General features: G+C 48.0%; 1 long non-coding RNA gene across 1 annotated transcript; it reads left to right on the top strand.

The window, feature by feature from the left end:
- The first annotated feature begins 1,651 nt into the window (after positions 1 to 1,651).
- On the top strand, positions 1,652 to 16,955 carry LOC140688092 (uncharacterized). Its single transcript, XR_012062832.1, has 3 exons — positions 1,652 to 1,768; positions 12,437 to 12,478; positions 16,689 to 16,955. It is a non-coding gene; the product is annotated as an uncharacterized lncRNA (long non-coding RNA).
- Positions 16,956 to 17,819: the final 864 nt, after the last annotated feature.

The following is a 17,819-nucleotide window of genomic DNA, read 5'->3' on the forward strand; positions in this document are numbered from 1 at the left end:
CACGGAGGAGGCTGGCCATGAAGAAGCAGGATATACTGCGGCAACCCCCAGTCTCTCTGAGGGAGGCACCTGTTTCAGTTAGAAAGCCCAGGTGGGAAGTGCTTGGCCAATCACAGCTAAGTGAGGGGCAGGGCCTCAGTGGGAACCCAGGCAGTCTGGCTTCAGAGCCTGCAGACAGGCAGGGCCCCATCCTCGGGGAGGTAAGCAAATCACCATAGCATACAGCGCCAATCACTGCTGGTTTATGCCCTCCTCAGAAATTGTTCCTTCTGCTGCATGTCTCTCTTACAGCACTGGCAGTGGGGGTGTCAGCACAATGGAGCCCTACCAAAGAGGGGCTGCCCCTCAGACCTCACTGTGTCCCTTGTCTCTGGTGGGCAAGGTCTCCTTAGGGAAAAAGGACACAAATATCACACAATGTATGGATATGAAGTTCCATGAGAGATGAGAGAACCACACAATCTGTTTGGCAGAGTCAAGGACCACCACAAAGAAGTAGCATGAGGGCTGGGCCTCATCGTATGAATAGGAGTTCTCCTGACAAAGAAGGGGAGCATTTCTGGGAGAAAACACAGCATGTGGGGAAAACCTAAGAGTGAAGATGCATCTGAGGACACAGAAGTGGCGTGTGTGGCTGAGGGTGACAGTGTGGAGAGGGAGAGGTGGGCCAGGGAAGCCAGGATGTCAGAAACTTTTGGGGTCAGGGAGCCAGGGGGAGCCATGGGTGGTTTGTGAAGGAAGAAGATGTCAATGAGCTCATTTGTTGGACCCTCAGGGGGGCCTCTCTCTGTGGTAAGACTCAAGGCAAGAGTCACCCTCAGACTCTGAGCAGAGATGTTCAGCTTTACAGACCACACACAGGACAACAAAATCTCTGCAACCGTCCACCAGCCTCCACAGGGCTGTATAAAGCCAAGTTTTTCAAGGCAGCAGCTCCTGAAGTTGGATGCCCTGCTGGGCAAGCATCCTGGGAAGGGGGGTCCTGACTGCCCAACCCCCCCTTCCCCAAACCTGCCCTTTCTCCACGTTCATCCCAGCTCACGGAAGCACCGCCCGCCTGCCCAAGGTTTTGGAGAAGCCAGGTCCTCCCACAGCCGCGCCCACACCAGTGGGTCACTCTGAGTTGAGGGGAGGACCTCCTTAGGCCTGATATTTACTCTGGGTGGAGCCCTCTGTGAGGGGCTGATGCTGCCCCTGGCCCCCAGGAGCTCTCAGTCTGGTATGGGAGGCAAAGGCCATCAGATGCCACAGCATATGTCCAGCTCTGCCACACTGGAGGCTCAGGCAGGGCAAGGGGCTCTCCCTGACCTTGTTCTAGAAGGAGCTGTCCAGTTGAAGGAACAGCGTTCCCAGAGAGGGAACAGCAACAGCAAAGGCCAAGGACAGTGTGCCTGTGAGTGTGCACAGAAAGGGTGGGGGTGCTGGAGGAGGACTAGCGGTCAGATACAGTATCTCTGGAGCTTAAAGAGCTGGGCAGAGGCTGGCGGGGAGCCCAGGCCAGCCAAGACGTTAGGAGAAGGACAGACGAGAGTGTGTGGGGAGGGGAGGTGTTGGTGGGGGGGGGGGGCGGGGCATGCTTTCAGACGAAAGACTCCTGCCTGGGAAGCAGCCTCTATCAGGAATGACGAGGCTGGATCCTCAGGAGCCCGAAGCAAGGAGGGTGGAGTGGTGGAGCGATGGAGAGATGAAGCGAGGGGGCCAGGGGCGAAGGAAGGCGCGGCTCACTAACGCAGGTCCGGAACACTCTGGCCAGAACACAGGGCGTCCGGTAAGGTGCCCAGCCCCGCGGGAGCCAATCCCTGTGCGCCATCTCCGCAGGCCGAGCGCGCCCAGGGCGCGCCGGCCAGGCAGGAGGGTGGGTACCAGCCTTTCTTCCCATTTCGGCAGCCTCCTCCCGGGCGCCCACGTGGGCGGAGCAGCGTGGGGGTGTGCGTGGCAGGAGCCGCGGTAGCGTGTGCTGTACGTAGGGTGGGGGTGCGGGCAGGGCAGCCTCGCCCTCTCGGCCCCCTGCCACCACGGCGCGGCCCCGGGCTCCATTCTCTGTGACATCTCAGCCGAGATCGGGGAACCCATACCTACTCAGTGGGTGGGACACACAGGGAACCGGCCGGCCACGCCCCCCGCGCCACTCCCGAAGGACCTGGTGGGTCCCCCTCCCCCTCCTTAGCTTGGGGGCGGAATGGGGAGAGGAGTGGAAATGGGGGTGGCGTGAGGAAGAAAGGAGGGCTGGGGGCGGGAGAAGAAGGGGGCGTATGTAGGGAGGCGATACCGAGTCCCCAGGCTGGGAGGTGCTGCCAGAGGGATTTGGAAGGGAGTGGGGGGATGGGAACGGAAGGGTGGGGGACCTCAGAGGTGAGATGCAAGAGTGGCAGCGGGATAAGAAGGGGGCACGAAGGCTGGATGAGGGAGGGGAAGGTGGGCGATGGGGCGGGGCAGCACCGGTCATTGCGTCCCTTGCCGCTGGGTCAGCCCATCGGCTGCGGGGTCCGCGGGTCCCCTCTGGCCTGTACGCGTCTCCCGCCTCCCACCCCCGGCTCACCTGTACCCACCTGCTCGGCGCTCAGGCCCGAGCCGGGCAGCAGCAGCGGGCGTAGCGAGCGCAGCCCCGCGCCGCATCCTCCGGCCGCCCCCTCCCCGCCCCGAGCTTACGCTGCCGCCGCCCCCGCCTTAAAAAGGACAAAACGGAACAGAAAAAGGATGCATGCAAAAAAAAAAATCGTAAGAAGCAAATGAGGAAGACGGGCTGACGGGCGCGTGCGGTTTGGCGGGGCGGCGGTCGAGGTGCAGCGATGCCGGTGACAGTGCTCCGGGCAGCCGGCCGGCGCGTGCCGCACACTCCCGGCTGCAGCTCGCTGGGCCGCGGGGCTCCCGGCTCGCAGCGCGGCCCCGCCCCTCACCCGGAGCACCCCTCCGGTTGGTCCGTCCTCCTGCCAGTCAGAGGGGAGGGCCGGGCGTTTGCCCCACCCCCGCCCCGGGCTAATGCCGGGAGCGGTTCTGTTGCCTTGAGAGGAGTTTCCAGGAGGCATGAGCGTGCGCAGTGGGCCCCGCGGCCCATCGCCAGGGAGGGGCTGGAGTCCCACCGCTGAGCCTTCCAGCCTCGCCGGGTCTAGCTGCCAGCTGGGTCGGAGCTGCCCCTGAGAGCGGCTTCTGGCTCCACTTAGGGCTAAGGGCCCCAGGAAGCTCGTTCCTGCCCTCAGGGGGCTCACACCCAGTTTGTGGGGAGTGTATGCATAACCTGGAGGTGTGGCCATTCTGGGCCATTGGTGGTCCTGAAGACACAATCACCACAGGTACTGTGTTTCCCCCTTTGTATAGATGGAAATCTGAAGGTCAGAGGTTAAAGAAAAATGTTGAAGGTGACACAGTCAGCAAGTGGCAGAGCCAGGAGTCTTACTCCTGAGCCCAGAACTTTCACCACTAGGCAAAACAGCATCACCAAACAATAGTTAAGATGAACCTTGTCATGTCCAGCTGAGGCCTGAAGGAAGGGAAGGACTTAGCGAGGCAAAGATTCATTCATTCAGTTTCTTGTCTCAAATATTTATCGAGCACATCCTGTGTACCAAGTGGCCATTAAGATCTAGAGATGCCACAGTGAGCAGAGAGCAAGCAGCTGCCCTCCTAGAGATTACATTCTAGCAAAGAGAAGGGAGGACAGGGCATCCACATCAAGGGAACAGCACAGGTAAACACCTTGACTGGAGGAAAATGTGGCATATTTGAGAATCAAAGAAAGTGGTTATCTCTGGGCTACAAAGAGGTGAGTGGGAGAGTGGGCAGAGACCAGCACTCAGCAGATCTTGTAGGCTATGGGAAAGAATTTGGAGTTTATCCCAAGACTGTCTCACTAGGGAAAGTGGTCTGTCAGATTTATTATTTAAAATGTACATGTCAGGATAAACTATGTTAAGCCTGGGTAACAAACAAACCCAAATCTCACTGTCTTGTTTCTTGCTCACACTACACATTCCCCCTGGGCCAGCAGGGGGCTCTGCTTGCTCTAGTGAATCAGGAGCCCAAGCCCATGGAGGCTCTATCTTAAACTGTGTCCCCACAATATTTCTGGCAGTTTGCAAGAAAGGTGGCAAACTGTACTAGCTTTTAAAGCTTCCACTTGGAAGAGACACATGACTTCCCCTCATGGCTTGTTGGCCAAAGCAAGTCACATGGCCATGCCTGACTTGAATCAGGGCGAAGAAGTGCAGATGTCTCATGTTCTAAGTAGATGAGGAAACATGGAAAATCTGAACAGGTCTGAGACTCTCATTAACAGATGCACTGGCTGTCTATGGATTGCAGACTGAAGGAGGAAAGTGTAGATCAAAGAGGTGGGTGGACGTGGCTTTGGTGACAAGGGAAGAGAAACATCAGAGAGGGTCAGGCAATCGAATTGGCAAGACTTGCTCAAGACATGGGCTGGAGAGAGGAGGCATCAGGCTGGACCCTGATGCTAAGAGTAGAATCACGTTCCAAAAAAGTCAAACATTGAGGTCCTAATTCCCAGTATCTCAGAATATGACCTTATTTCAAAACAGGGTCATTGCAGATTAATTAGTTAAGATGAGATTGTACTGGAGTGGGAGTGGGCCTTTATCCAATATGACTGCTATCCTTATAAAAAGGGGAGATTTAGACACAGAGATCCACACACAGGGAGAGTGTCATGTGGACATGAAGGCAGAAATTGGGGTGATGCATCAATAAGCCAAGAAAGGCCAAAGATTGCCAGAAAACCCCCAGAAGCTAGAAGAGAGCCCTGGAACAGATCCTTCCCTGGTCCCTTCAGAGGGCACGTGGCCATACTGACACCTTGATCTCAGACTTCTAGCTTCTAGAATTGAGAAACAACTAATTTCTCTTATTTAAGACACTTAGTTTTGTATACGTTGATATGTGTGTATTAGTTAGGGATTATATTTGGCTGTGAGTAATCAAAATGCAAACTCTACAGTGGCTTAAACAAATGAAGTATTTTTTTTCTCACTCAACAAGAAACCCAAAGGTAAGCTGTCCCTTATTTGTCCTCTTTTATTCCTTCATCCTCAGCATGTAATTTTCTTCCTCATAGTATCCTCTTGGTGACAAGATGGCTGCCCTACCTCCAGCATCACATCACTATTCCAGTCAAGATTATAGAGGACAAAAAACACACTCAACTGAGTTGGTTCCCTTTAGCCACTTTCCTGGAAACTCTTCCCAGAGACCTCTATTCTTGGACCAGGTCAGTGTCACATGCCATCTCTGGCTTCATGGAAATTAAAAAAAGAAAAAAATATTAAGGAGGGTTCTTTGTTGCCTGAATCTAAACTAGGGTTCTATCAGTGAGGAAGAGGGGAGAGTAGATTTTGAGCAGGCAACTAGCAGTGGTGGACCAGGTTTCCTAGGACCTGGAGTTTCCACAATTTGGGAGGTCCTCTTTAAGAAAAGAAAATTTTTAAATTACAGTACAAAATTAGGTATAAAAGTGAACATTTATTTAGAATAATTGAAAAAATCACAACAAATGTTTAAAACTTTCAATTTGTCAGAAAGCAAACATTACAAAGTCCAGAAAAATAGTACAGTGATTTTTAAGTTAACTACTTGATATCCACCTTTATAATATATTTCTCTACTTTTTTGGGCTTTTTCACCTTTTTAGATTGTCTCTTCACAGGATAATAATTTTGCAATATTGTTTCTATGGAAAAATTAGAAAGACAATTCAAATTACTTCTCTAATGATGGATTTTTTTAAAAACGTTAATTAGAAAACGTACTTTCAGCCTCATAACTCATTATTACTAGTCATGTACATTTTTAGGATTGTTGTCAAATTTAGGAAAACTACCACCATTCTTTCATAAATGGACACCAATATTTAGAGGAATTAGGTTTTTTTAGTTTCCTGATCATGATTTTATTAATTTTCAGGATAAATGCAATTGTACAAATTCAAACAAATCTTCCAGAATATGACTCTGTCAGCACTTCTAAAACCTCAGTGCCCCTCACAGGCACATGGGGAAAGCATATGAAAAGTGCAGATGCCCGGACTCCTCTGCATCCCACTGAAATGGGGCCTCAGAATAGCAGGGCCCAGGAATCAGTATTTTACTAAGTGCCCCCAGGTGATTCCAGTGTCTGCTGAGACCTGTCAGGTCCTGGATTAGGTGATTCGAAGGTTGCCTTGTGACTCTGAAGGTCTGCAAATCCAGGTCTCCCCATTGGAAGACTTACCTCTTAAACCCCATTCCTTCTCTACTGATGTCCTCCGGTGTCACATACACCTGGGTTGGCACAGAGTGAGGGAGGGCACGCCTGGAAGCCATTGTACTTGCTCAGGGAGCAATAACATGACCGCCACAGATTGGCTGAGGACGATATAAACATATCCCACTAAACTCACACCAAGGGGGAGGGTATAGCTCAGTGATCGTGTGTGTGCTTAGAACGCATGAGGCCCCGGGTTCAATCCCCAGTACCTCCATCTAAATAAGTAAACTGATTCCTCCTCCAAAAAAATAAATAGGTAAAACTTGAAAAAAAAAACTCACATTAAGACATCCTTGACTCAACTTCCCTTTAGCTACATCCCCCAAATGCTTTCAGCCACCCCCACACCTCCCAATGTGAGAGGAAGTATGAGCACAGGTCAGAGGGAAAGAGACAATGAGTGTTATGAGCTGAACTGTGTCCACCTAAAATTCGTATGTTGTAGCCCTAACCCCCAGCACCTCAAACTGACTGTATTTAAAGATAAGGTCTTTAATGAGCTAATTAAGGTAAATGAGGTCTTAAGGGTGGCTCCTAATCCGATATGACCGATGTCCTTATGAGAAGAGGAGACTAAGACACAGACACGCACAACAGGAAGGCCATGTGAGGACGCAGTGGGAAGACGGCCGTCTGCAAGCCAAGGAGAAGGGCCTCCGGGGAGACCAGCCCTGCCCACACCTGCGTCTTGGGTTCAGAGCCTCCAGAATCATGAGAAAGCAAGTCTGTGGTGCTTTGTTATGGCAGCCCTGGCAGGGGGCTTAGCCAAATGTGGCTAAAATATCTCGCTTTTACTAAATTTTCAAAACGTGGCCCCCTGAATGCATAGCTCAGGCCGTCCCAGGCCTCGGAGGCGCCTGCAGCTTCACTGTCCTTAGCTTTGCAGTGAATCCACTCCTATTGCTACCACTTGCTCACTGCACACCCTCAGGACCAGCCTACGAGGCAGGTATGGCCCCTTCATCCTCATTAGAGATGAGGAGGCCCCAGGAGGCAAGCAGCCACGTGGGGGCCCAGAGCCCATCCCTCTCCTCCAAAGTGGCCTCCCTGGCACATGGGACTTGCGGTGTGTGGGCCCAGGCCTGGACGTCACAGGGAGATAGGTGTCAGCTCAGCATCGTGAGGACAAACATTCTTATCAGAGATGCGGCTCTGAGAAGTTGTAATCCCGGTGCCCGTGACAGCTGTGCACGTCTGAGAGTGTTGGAGAGGCGATCCCGCCAGGGTGGAGCTTGAGGCTCATGCCCGCTGCAGGAACGTGGCTGCCTGCTTTGGATCCCAGCTCTGCCACTTGCTAGCTGGTGACCTTAGGCAACTTACTGACCTTGAACTTTCCTCAGTTTCCTCATCTGTAAAGGGGAGCTGAAAATAGTAATAACCTTCCAGCTTTGGGTGGGGGTTAAATGAGTTAACATACATGAATCTGTGTTCGTTTCCTGGGCTGCCATAGTCAATTACCACAAACTGGGGAGCTTAAAACAACAGAAATTTGTTCTCACATAGTGTTCAGGGCAGAAGTCCCGAATCAAGGTGTTGGCGGGGGCGTGCCCCCTCTAGAGGCTCTAGGGAGAAATTCTTCCTTGTTGCTTTTAGCTTCTGGTGGCTCCAGGTGTTCTCGGCTTGTGGCCGCATCACCCTGGTCTCTGCCTCCATCTTCATCGCTGTGTCTCTTTTCATCTTTTTAAAAAAAGTATTCATCTTTATTCAGTCTTTTTTATTGAAGTTTAGTTAATTTACAATGTTGTGTTGATTTCAGATGTACAGCAAAGTGATTCAGTTATACATAACTGAATATATATATATATATTCAGTGAATATATATACATATATATGTTCTTTTTCAGATCCATTTCCATTAGAGGTTATTACAAGATATTGAATATGGTTTTCCTCTTTTGTAAGGACGTAGGTCATTGGATTTAGGGCTCACTCAGATAATCCAGTATGATCTCATCACAAGAGCCTTAACCTAATCATATCTGCAAAGACCTCTTTTCTAAATAAGTTCACATTTGCAGGTTCCAAGATGTTATTGTAAATTACACAACCATTTGTCTCCATTGTGATCATTCCTAAGGAGGAGGAAAAGGTGCCAGGAGATCACAACACGTGGAGCTTGGCTTGTCTGAGGGTCAGAGCATCTTCTTGAGGAAGTTAGCTCCGAGTATTAGCTAGTTAGAAGAAGAAAAGAAAGAATGTTCCAGGGAGAGTGGACAGTGGCATGAATGCCCCACGTTTGGACTTGACCTTCCAGTTGAAAGGAGGGCACTGAGAGTTCCTGAGGAAGGGCATTAGTGACAGGATTGCAGACAGCCTGGTGAACGTGGGCAGAAGGGCAGGCCGGCCCCATCAGCTGCACTGATGATTCCGCAGACACCGATGGGCATCCGCTGTGTACCACTGCTCTGCCTCGGCACGTGGGACATGGCCTGGAAACAGCTCCTGCCCTCAAGGCTCATGGGCCAGCTGGAGAGACAGAAGAGTACGTGGCCCATTACGATGGGCAGCCCAGAACAATAGGGGTGTGGGGAAGAAACTCCTAGGGCCATTTAGGGAGTCAGGAGGGGCTTCCTGGAGGAGGGGAGCACTTGAGCTGAGGTTAGACAAGGAGGGAGGCTGAGCAGGCATTCTAGACAGGCAGTAGCATGTGTGGAAGGACCATGGAGGCATGAAGACCATGACGTGGATTTCAGCCTGCTGCCCCCTAGAGGGCACTCAAGGTTAAGAAGTGGCAAGGCCAGACCATATAAGGAGCCTTGAAGGGCACACAGTGACTGAGGAATTTGGAACAGGGCATGACACCACTGGGGTTGGTTGGCCGATGTTGGCCTTTGTATGGAGAGTGGGTGGGAAGGGGAGACAAGAGCCCCCTGAATTGTTGAGGATGAGGGAGGCTGAGAGTCAGAACCAGGGCAGTTTGAGCCAGGGCCCCAGAAGGACAAATCAGGACCCTCTAATGGGCAACATCACGCCCAATTGGATGGTTGAAACTGATCCAACCTGTAGGACTCGCCTTCTGGGTGGCAGGCTGTGCTGGGTTGGGGAGGGCAGTAATAAAAGCAGGAGCAAACTTCGGCCAAGCCTGCCCTGAGCAGGTGTAAGCACTCTGTGAGCACTGACTTAGGTAGTGCACACGACAACCCTAGGCAGAGAGAGGTTAGGTAACTTGCCCCAGATCACACAGCCAGTAGAGCCAGAATTCAAACCCTGGCAGCCTGGTCTGGGGCTAAATAAATAACCACATTGCTAATAGCAATGAACATTGCTGAGAACTCACTCTGTCCCAGGTACTGGGCTGAGCTTCACCTATATTACCTCATTTTAATCGCCAACTTATCCTTGGAAACTGAGGGATGTAAAGGTTCAGTAACTTGCCTAAGGTTACTAGGAGGTAAGTGGCAGAGCCAGGGTTCGAACCAGCCAGCTTGGTCCCACAGTGATGAACACCACTGCTGTCCTCTGCTGAGCACCTTTGCATCCTGTAATGAGCAGAACACTGCTGTGCTGCTGGAGAGATGCAGAGGGAAATCTCCAGGCATCCCCCTGAGGCCAAGGAGCACAGAAACACCATTGTGGGCCAGGAGCAGGGAGCACCACGCAGTACCAGTTTTTGTCATTGGCTTGGCCGCTAATTGGCTGTCTCCCTGGAACAAGTCCTGTCACCTCTCTGAGCCTCGATCTCATCCTGTCAAATAGAGAAGTTGCCATACACCACACCTGTCAGACAGACTGGGATGTGAATCTTGGGTCAGTTTGGTCCCTAGGTCACCTTGGACCTCAACTCCCTCATCTCAGTAATGGGAAGAACAGAGCCTGCGTCCCAGGCTGGTTAGGCTATTTAAGCAGATTACGACTGTGATGCACCTAGAACAGGGCTCTGGCCGTTCAGGGTAATCCGTGGGTGAACGCTGCTGGGAACTGCAGCAGAAAAGCTTACCTCCTTCCATCCGGGTGTGTGATTCCCCTTTTCTAGATGAGATAGTGGAGACTCAGAGAGGCCAAGTCACTCTGACAAAGGATCTGGGAACTACAGCCAGGTCTTTTTGACCCCAGGGCCGTGCTCTCCATCAGTTCACTTTCAAATCCAAAGGGCGATGGGAGGAACCATGCTGAGTGAAAACAGCTGACTGATTCCACTGATAGAACTTTATCAAAATGACACAGTGATAGAAACAGAGAATTGATTAGCAGTTGCCAGGAGTTGAGGAGGGGGCAGGGAGGTAGCTGTGACTCTAAGGCTCAGCAGTGGGAATCCTGTCTGGAACTGTGTTGTATCTTGACTGTGGTGGTGGGTGCGCAGAATTAGACCTGTGATCCAATTGCACAGGACTACACACGCACACGCACACACACACACACACACACACACGAGTTCATGTAAAGCTAGGGAAATGTGAATAAGGTGGATGGCTGGTATCAATGTTAACTGGTTTGCAATATTGTGTTACAGTTTTGCAAGATATTACCTCCTATTGGGGGAAACTGGGTGAAGAGTATATGGGGTTGCTCTGTATTTTTCTTACAACTGCATGTGAATCTACAATTATCTCAAAATAAAAAGTTTTCAAAAAGATAATGGTGAGCATGAAGGTAGCTGCCCAAGGCTCTAGTGGACAGGGCTCTTCCCTGGGGCAGGGGAGCTGTGGGACTTTCCTCCTGGAACAGGGTGGGGCAGCCTGCAGGGGTGCGAGGCAGGCAGAGGCCCAAGTTCCCCACCACCGCCAGTGCAGGGGCGTCTGGCCTTCTCAGCCGCAAGGTCCCTGTGCTTCTCTCTTCCCCTTTCCACCTTTCAATGAAAACGGCTTCCTGTGGGCTATTTCTGGTTCCATGAATAATACATGCTCATTGTAAAGAATTCAACCAGTACTGGCAGATGTAAGGAAGAAAACAAAAGGTCACCTTGGATCTCAGGGCACAGAGTAACCCCCATGGGCCCTTGGGTGACCTGGGCTTGGGGCATCTCCTCGTGTGCAGATACATGCAGAAAATTTACATGAATGGACTCCTAGTGTGCCTGTATGTTCTCCAAAGCACAACAGAAGGGCTTCCAAAAATGTCAGTTGCATTCTATAGCACTTCAAAAAAAAAAGGAAAGAAAGGAAGAAAAAGAAAGAAAGGAAGAAAGAAGAAAGAAGGAAGGAAGGAAGGAAGGAAGGAAGGAAGGAAGGAAGAAAGAAAGAAAGAAAGAGAAGGAAGGAAGGAAGGAAGGAAGGAAGGAAGGAAGGAAGGAAGGAAGGGAAAAAAAGCCCAAACACACACACAAACACAAAACCAGTGATGATGGAATACTACTCCGCTACTACTTAAAAAAAGAAAAAATTTTGCCACGTGCAACAACATTGGTGCGCTTGGAGGGCATTATGCTAAGTGAAATGAGTCAGACAGAGAAAGACAAATGTTGCGTGTTATCACTTATATGTAGAAGCTAAAAAAGACAATAAACTTACTCAGTATAGCAAAAAAGAAGCAGACTCACAGATACAGAAAACAAACTAGTGGTTACCAGTGGCAGGGAGAGGAGGGGCAAGCGAGGGGTTGCGGAGCAGGAGGTACAAACCGTTGAGTGTCACACGGGCTTGAGGATGAATTGCACACCACAGGGCAGACAGCCAATATTTTGTAATAACTGTAAATGTAGTGTAACCTTTAAAAAATTGGATAAAAAATTAAAATTTAAGAAAAAAAAGTACACACAACCCTCCTCACAAAAGAAAATGGTGAAATTATACTTTGCACAAGTAGTGTGAGCCATAAGGATGTGCGGGAGCTCCAGGTCATCAGAGCCCTCCACACGGGAAGGAATTTGGATCGCCCATTTTGAGAACAGGAATTGGACAGGGGACAGGATTCAATCCGTAACTATTAAATAGGAACTTCTGTTATCATTGGATTCATGACTTCAAGATTTTACTGTGGTCAAGGAATAAACAATAGTATAATAAACATCATTGTATCCACCATCTAACTTCAGAAATAGAACAGTATCATGTCCCGTAAGCCACCCTCCACAATTAGTATCCATTCTTCTCAAGCCTGTGTTTATCTTTTTCCTAATTTCATGTACATAGTATCACATTTTACTTTTTACTTGATATCAAGTGTTTAAAATTCATCCTTTATGATACATGTAACTGAACTGTGAATAGCCATTCTGATGATTTTTTTTTTTCTATTTGAACAGTGTGACAAAGAACACCAGTATTCGTATTTCTGATGCACTAAGGTAAGAGATTTCTAGAGCAGGGCTTCTCAACGGCAGAACTGCTGACATTTGGGGTAGGATAATTCTTTGTAGAGGGGGCCTGTCCCTGACCCGCCCCCTAGATGCCAGTAGCACCTCCCCACCTACATGTGACCACCAAACATGCCTCCAGAGAGTGCCAAATGTCCTCCTGGGCAGCAAAGTTGCCCCTGGTTGAGAACTGCTATGCCAGAGTAGGTACCATAGGAATGAAATTGCTGGGTCATGGACACGGGCATCTTCATCTTTACAAGATACTACGAAATAGTTTTGCAAAATGTTCATGCCAGTTAATTTTCCAACCATCAGTATACAAGAAATCCCATTCCTCCTCATTTTTGTCAACATATGCTATTGACTGAATGTTAAGTTATTGCCAATCTGGTGAGAATGAAGTGGTGTCTCAGAGCCATTTAACTGTGACTTTCTCTGACAGCAACTCTTGTATTTCTGGCTACTCATCCTTTATCTCAATGAATGTACCTTTTAATGTAGCTTGCCTGTCGTTCTATTGGGTGGTCCTTTTTGTATTGATTTTCAGGGATTGTTTATATTTTTTCTATCCTATTGTTTTGTTGGGCATACGTTTTGCACATCTCTTTTTTCAGTTAAGGGCTTGTCAGTTCATATCATTATGGGTTCCTTTGGGTGAATAAAAATATTAATTTTAATATAGTGCTTTCAGTATTTTGATTTATGATTTGTGGTTTTGCATTTTGTTTAAGAAATTCTTCTGTATCTTGAGGCACTCAAAATATTCTCCCATATTCCCTTCTAAATGTTTTAAGGTTTTACTTTGTAGTTTTAGAAATTAATGCACCTGGAATTGGGCTTTGTGTATAGTGTCAGCTAGAGATCCTATTTCATTTTTTCCCTCATGGGGATACCATTGTCCCATCATCACTTATTTAAAACTCCATCCTTTCTCACTGCAATGCAACCTGTGATATATATCAAGTGTCCATGTGTTCGTGGTCTGCTATTTTGTGTCATTTGTCTATCTGTCCATCTCTGTATCGATATCACACTGTCATAATTACTTTGGCTTTATAGTAAGTCTTGGTATCCGTCAAAGCTAATCCCCCAACCCCCGAATTGTTCATCTTTTTCAGGGGCATTTAAGCTATTCTTAGACCTTTGTGCTTCCATACACATTTTAGAATTAGCTTGGCAAATTTTGCAAAGAACCTTGTTGGGATTTTAATGGGAACTGCATTAAAACTATCACACAGTTTGGAGAGATGTGACATCTTATATCAAGCCCTTCTATTGATGAATCCCTTTGTTTATTTGGGTCTTCTTAAACATCTTTCAGTATGGAATGATCATTTGCTCTGTTAAAGTCTTGTCTACCTGTCAATAAATGTATTTTTCATTTTGTTTTGCTATTGTAAATGGTATCTTTCTTAAAGTGATAAATGTTCTTTGTATGATAGGTTGAAGGTTGTCAATGAATTCATTATACAAAGCTGATTATAGTTGTGTTGCTCAAATCGTCTCTGTCTTTACAAGCTTTTATTTTTACTCTGTGGCTTATAAATTATTAAGAGGTATGTTGACCCCCTCACTCATTTGGATGGCGACTATCAGAAAACTGGAAAATAACAGGTGTTAGAGATGATGTGGAGAAACTAGAACCCTGTGTATGGTTGATAGGAATGTAAAGTGGCACAGCAACAGTGGGAAATTGTACAGTGATTCCCCAAAAATTAAACAAAGAATTACCATATGTTCCAGCAATTTCATATCTGGATATATACCCAAAAGAAGTGAAACTAGGGCTTAACAGATATTTAGTGTCTAATGAAATCTTTTGATCATTTTTAATGGGTTTGTTTTGTTGTGAAGCTTGATACCCCCCACTACCTACCTACCTACCTATTTATTCATTCATTCTTTCATTCATTCATTTACATAATCATATAATTTCTCCTCACCTATAGTTTGTCTTTTCACTGTTTTAACAGTCTCTCATGTTTTTGGTATTGTGTCTAAGATCTATGCCCAACCCCAAACTGCAACAATTTTCTCCTATGTTTTCTCCTGGAATTTTTGTAATTTTAATTTTTATTTAGGTCTATGATCCATTTTGAGGTAATTTCCATATGTGGTTCAAGGTATGGATCAAAACTCATTTTTATATAGATATCCAATTGCTCTAGCATCATTTATTGATAAGACCGTGTTCTTTCTCTACAGAATTTTCTTTGCACATTTGTCAAAACTCAATTGACCACATAACGTGCGGATCTATTTCTGGAGTCTATTCTGTTCCATTGACCTATTTCTCTGTCTTTGATGCCAATATCACACTTAGTGATAAGACTTTATAATGAATCCTGAAAATCCAAGCAGTGTAGATCTTGCAACTTTGCTCTTCTTTTGATGTAATATTTCCTCTGGCTACTTTTAAGATTATCCTTTTTATTACTGATTTTCAGCAATTTGATTAAGATATGCATTGGGGTATGTGTTTGTATGTAGGATGCTTGGGGTTTGTTAAGCTTTTTCAATCTTTCTGTTTATAACTTTCATCCAAATTCAGATATTTTGGGTCATTATTTCTTCAAATATTATTTCCTGCTATACCTCTTCCAATACTCCGATTATATAGCCCCTTGGTGTCCCACAAGTCCCTAAGGCTTCTTCTTCTTTTTTTTTTTTTCTTCAGCTTTTTCCCCCCCTTACTTCAGTTTGGATCATTTCTGTTACTATATTTTCATGCTTGCTATTCATTTTCTGCAGTGTCTAATCTTCTAGAAAGCTATCCAATGAATTTTTATTTCTGGCATTGCATATTTCAGTTCTAGAAGTCTCATTTGGTTCTCTGTTTCATCCTACTTTATCCGTTAATTGGTTTCATGTTTTTCTCTGCATCCTGAAGCATATTAACAATAGCTTCTCAAAAGCCCTTGAATGCCAATTTTGCCATCTGTCATCTCTGGGTCTCTTTCTATTAACTTATTTTTTCTAGTTATGTTCACATCTTCATGGGTCTTCATTTGTCTAGTAATTTTTGACTGGATGTTATTTTGCTGAGTGTGTAGTGTTGTTTTCTTCCTCTAAAAAATGTTTAGCTTTCTTCTGTCAGTTAATTTACTTGCAGACCAGTTTGATGCTTTTGAAGTTTACCTCTGTTAGGATGGGTCCTAGAGCTGCTTTCATATTAATGTTAGATGAGCCTTATTCCTAAGGTATGGCCATTCTGGGGTCTCTACTGAATGACCTGGGTGTTCAGTAAGACTTTCCAACATGACTGATCAAAGCTCAAATGTCTCCCAGCCCTTTGAGAAATCTAGTACTTATTTGATTTTTATCTCAAGAAGTTTCATCTGATATATGACAGGCTTAGTATTCATCCATAGACACAAGAGAACCCCTCTACAGAGTCCTCGAGTTTTCTCTGCAGTCTTCTCATGTCTGGTTCTCTGCGTTTCAAGTCCCAGCCGCTTGGTTTCCCTGCTTTCTCTCTCGCTCCCCAGCTCAGCAAATGCACACTCTGCTTTGGTTGCACTTTCTTCCATCACAGTTGAGGAAGACCCTCCAGGCAGGAAGCGAGGTATCTCAGAGTTCCCTTATCTGCCTCTCTTCCTTCAGGGATAAGACTGAGTTGAGCAGCTGTGTGGAGAGGTAGAAGGAGCTTCACTTGCATAAGCCACTTTCCCCTCTCCAGAACTCAGTTTCCTCCACTGGCAAAGGAAGGCCTGACACGCAAAATCTCTGGGTTCCTTTCCTGCTCTGGAGTCCCAGCCCAGGTTGGCTCAGCACTGACTTCCTTGTAAGCGTGGACACCAGTGGTAGGAGCAGCTATTCATGACATTAGCCACAAAATACATACCAGGTGTGGCACTCAACAAATCTCATTTATCTCTCATAGCATCTCATTTAATCCTCAAACATCCCTGTGATGCTATTAATACTATCTTTATTCTATAGAGGAAGAAACTGAGGAACAGAGAGTTTTAGTGACTTATTTGTTGAAGCCATTGGTTGGTGAAAACTAAAAACAAGGCAATGGAATGGGGAGCTTTGGGGAGTATGAAAAGACCAAATTATGTTTTTACAGTTATTGCTTATTACCCTTGATACATGCATAAGACCTCAGAAATCTAACATGTACTTTAGAAGTATTAACTCATTTATCCTACAACCGTCCTATCTAATAGGCACTATTATTATCCCCACTTCACAGATGAAAAGAGTGAGGCCCAGAGAGGTGAAGAACCAGCCTAAGGTCACCTAGCAGGGATAGACTGGTGAACACTGACCGTCTGGCTCCGGGAACCGTGGCTTCTTGTAGGCAACCTAAAAATTACACACAGTGTGTTAAATAAGTCCATGATTGCCTTCGGGTCACCCACCACAAACTGGAAGGGGATATGTGAACACGGAAGTGTTGCTGTTGCCATTGGAAAGGTGGGTGGAGCTTGTGGCTATTTTTAAATGTTTAGAATTATCTTTGAAAGTATATTTTGTATTCTTTTAATGTAAAAGAGGCACTCCAATGGTTAACAGGTGGTTGGCTTTCAGATGGTGGATTCCGGGAGAAGGGCTGCTCTGAATTGTCTGATTTCGCCACAGTGCTAAATGGTATTATTTATTCCTGTGTGATGTGAAAATACGGAGACGTATAAATATGCACACTTATGTAACCGAGGGGGCGGGTGGAGGAACCCGCTGCGCCAGAGGACCGGGCCGCCCCGTCCGCCACCCCGCCCACTTCTCCGCCCCTCCCGCTCTGGCCCCGCCCAGTCCCTGGCTACTCGGAAAACATGGAGCCGGGAGCGCTCTGCGCGGGGGCACTCTCGCCGCAAGCCCCTGCCTAAGTCCCGGGGGCACGACCCGGTCCAGGGCGGACTAAGCCAGCGCCCGGGATACCTGCAGCCGCGCGGGGAGCGAAGGCTCCAGAGGGCCCGCCCACGGCGCGCGGGGCGGGGCGGAGCGGAAGCCGAACACAGGGCGCGGGGCGGCGGCCCCGGGCAGGCGGGCGACATGCAGCAGGGCAGCGTCCAGGCTGCGGATCAGTGTCTGGACTTGCAGGCCTTCCCCTCTGTCGCGCGCGCCCCGCTCCACGGGAGTATCCTGGTCGTCCTCGGGACCGGGTGGGCACCCTCGTGTGCAGCCCAGCCCCGCGGCGCAGGTGCTAACGCCGGGGGCGGTGCCCAGGTCCTGGCACGTGACTCGGGCCTGTGCCCGGGCCGGTCTGCTTCCCGCTCGTCCCTCGGCGCAAGTGCCATCTGCCCGCCCCTCTACCCACCGCTGTCCCCGCCCTGGGGCGAATGACCTCTCCACGCGGCTCGAGCGGGCCTGGCGCTGTCCGTGG

This window comes from Vicugna pacos, chromosome 2, assembly GCF_048564905.1.
Source record: "Vicugna pacos chromosome 2, VicPac4, whole genome shotgun sequence".
NCBI lineage: Eukaryota > Metazoa > Chordata > Mammalia > Artiodactyla > Camelidae > Vicugna > Vicugna pacos.